The sequence below is a fragment of the Atta cephalotes genome, assembly GCF_000143395.1.
Source record: "Atta cephalotes unplaced genomic scaffold scaffold00023, whole genome shotgun sequence".
NCBI lineage: Eukaryota > Metazoa > Arthropoda > Insecta > Hymenoptera > Formicidae > Atta > Atta cephalotes.
The window spans coordinates 965,581-968,772 of NW_012130087.1; positions in this window are offsets into that span (position 1 = coordinate 965,581).

Genomic DNA, 3,192 nt, shown 5'->3' on the forward strand with positions numbered 1-3,192 from the left:
TCGCTTTTTTGAACGGCCTGGAACAAGTTCAAACAGTTGTATAACAGTTTCGTAAAAAGGATATAGAACACAGCGCAAGAGAGAGAGAAAGAGAAATGTAACTCCACTTTATATCGACTATATCGAGTTCTTAACAGTGAAAGAGTGGGGGTTTGAGGAAGAGGAGAAAGGAAAGAAGAGCGTGTCAAACGCGCATTCGCGTAAATATTCAATTCAATTACTGACACAATTTCTATATCTATGTGATTAAATTTGAATTCATTGACCTTGATTACCATTTATAATTAGAGATATAAAAAAAAAAATGGTATTTTTAACTTCGGAGAAAAGTATTAAGTAAAAAATTAATTTTTTATTATAAAAAACGGTATTTTTGATCAAATTACATAAAATTTGTGAAAAAATATACAGAATTTATATTAAATACGTAGAAGAAGAAATAGAATTCATTTTTCTTGTTATTTCGATACTTTTATCTTTATAATTTTATACCGAAGCGGAAATATGTATTATTGGCTATTGTAATTCTGGATGAGTTGATAATAGATTAATAGGTCTGTTTGCGTTGCTTGCACTTGCATTCAGCATCTGTGCTTTCTCTTCCTTCGCCTGAATCTATTTTTCTAATTATATCACTTTAAGTGCAAATATTTTGAAGAATTTCATGCAATGCGAACAGACATAAATGATCTAAAAAAAATATTTGAATAAAAAACTGTCGAAGGAAAAAAACCATTAATTTCCCAATTTTTTATCCTAAAATTCTAATATTTTTCCATCGTTTACATCTCTATTTGTAATTCAGTGTCTTTATTCATTGATTACAACAAATTTAATTAATTGAAATTTTATTTTATTTTTATTAATTTTGACGAATTGAAATTGAATTTTAATCGTTCGTACAGATCATACATTTTTATTCCCTCCATTTAATTCAAATTTCTTTTTTTATTCTAGGCTTTCAAAAAATGTGAAAAAATTCAGAGTTACTTTTCAACATCTCTTTTATATTATCAAGTAGTTTTTTAACAAGATGTTTTAGGAAGAATGGACTTGATCTTCTTTTATTACGAAAAAATTTGAAAGTGAAATTTTGCTTGCGCCAAAAAAATAGTAAAAAAATATAGATTTCATAGAAGGTGAACAGTACATTGATGCGTAAAAATTTCCGATTCTTCTAAAATGAATTATTAATATTGTTTCTTTTGTCTCTCGGAAGCTGCTCAGAGTCACTCCGAATGAACCCAGCGTACTTCAAATATAGGATTCACACTATGTACGACATCCATCATCTGACATTCATTATTACGATGATTTTAAGTGGATTCATTCGGAGCGACTCCGAGTAGCTTTCGAGAGACAAAACGAACAATGCTAGAGAGAAATTGCTTGTTACAAACCTGCGAACAGTAAATTACCCATAGCTATTTTAATAATGTCGTGGCATTTATCAATTTCCGATTGATTTCGTATAAATATTCCTTCGAGCAATCGAGAGCGATTAATTGGAATGACGTACTAGCATTTGATGTTTGTATGGAAACAGAAAAAGCAATTAATTTAGGTGTATTTTGTATGCGAAATTGTCTGTATATGTCAGTGATGTCAGTCTGAAATGGTTTGAAAGTGGTCTTCACTCGAAATACTGAAAATATCGATTCAAATCAAGTTCGCGATCTTATGAAAGCCAATTCAGAAGGATTTCTCGGATTTTTTCAGATTCGAATTCTCGAATCGAGAAATGTGTAGCCGTTTCAAAATCAACTTGCCGTTTTTCCGTAAAATATTCCTACGTGCTGATTGGCTACAGATTTTATGTCGATATTACACTAGCAATTGGAGATTGCGTTTGCGTCTTTTGATCAATCGGAAAGGACCTGCTGGTCAGTAGTTTCGTTTTGATTAATCAAGGGACGCAACACAGATGCAATCTCCAATCGTTAGTATGATATGGGCATTAAATGGAAGTACAATCGACACAAATATAGTTCTATTTTTCTTTGCATTTCACGAGTTAAGCCTTATATAAACAATAACGCTTTGATACCGAATGCTGATTGGTGAAAAGTCGGTTGTGGGAATAAAATTTACTCCCATCACCTGTTTTTTATCAATCATTGTTCGGTGTCAAAGCGTTGTTGCCCGTATAAAGATCTGAGCTAACAATTAAAGCACAGAACAGTCGACTTGTGTGTCACTAAATGGAAAGTGAAATTAATCGTTCGATGACGTGTATTGCGTCTTTTCAAAATAGTTCAAAATAGTAACAGTTATAAATTAAATAATTTAATATGATTGGTTTTATATATTTACAAGGTGCGTCAGCTAAATCCGAATAAAACAGTTTATTAAAACGCTATTTTATTCAGAAAAAATTTAAAAATATTCATAAAAATAGTATTAGAATAATACAAATATTTCGTTTAAAATAATTACTATGAAGAAAAATTACTTAATCTTACATCAATATTTATTGGATTCATCACCATGTACATACTATTTATCGTCGTATTCTGTTTTGAATACATCGCTCTTTCCTTATATGGCGGAACCAATATCATTATTCGATGTCTTAATTCTTACTAGATGAACTCTAGATACGATGAGCGATGAGCGACGAGCGATATCCAATGAAAGTTCTATCACAGTATATACAGTATATACAATAGCACAACTCTCCTGATTTTATGTTTCCCAAAATGCGCATGCGTGAAATAAGTAAGCCCATAAGTTGCCCAGTAACGCCATCTAAATTTCTATCTCACTTCTTCCTTTTTCCGTTCTCTCTTTTAGGACCATTTAAATACTGTTTCCCTTTAACGATTTAAGTACGTTGTTTTTCAGCTAAATTGCTTTCGTTTTAGCTAGAAAATCTGCGTTTTGTGTGGTGCAATTCTAATAATTTACTAAAACGCAAGCGATCTAGCAGGAAAACAAGCATCGTGTGCTATAGTTATTAATTAAAATATTTTTACAGTATAATATTTGTATCATACAACATTTATTCTTCTTATAATATTATATATTATTATAATAATTTTATTCTTCTTATTTTTGTATTTTTTTTATTTTGCAATGCATTGCAATAATAAATTTATTTCTTTTAATTTTATTACATTTAGATTAAATTTTGATGTACAAACGATCTAGAGAGAGGGAGAGAGAGAGAGAGAGAGAGAGAGAGAGAGAGAA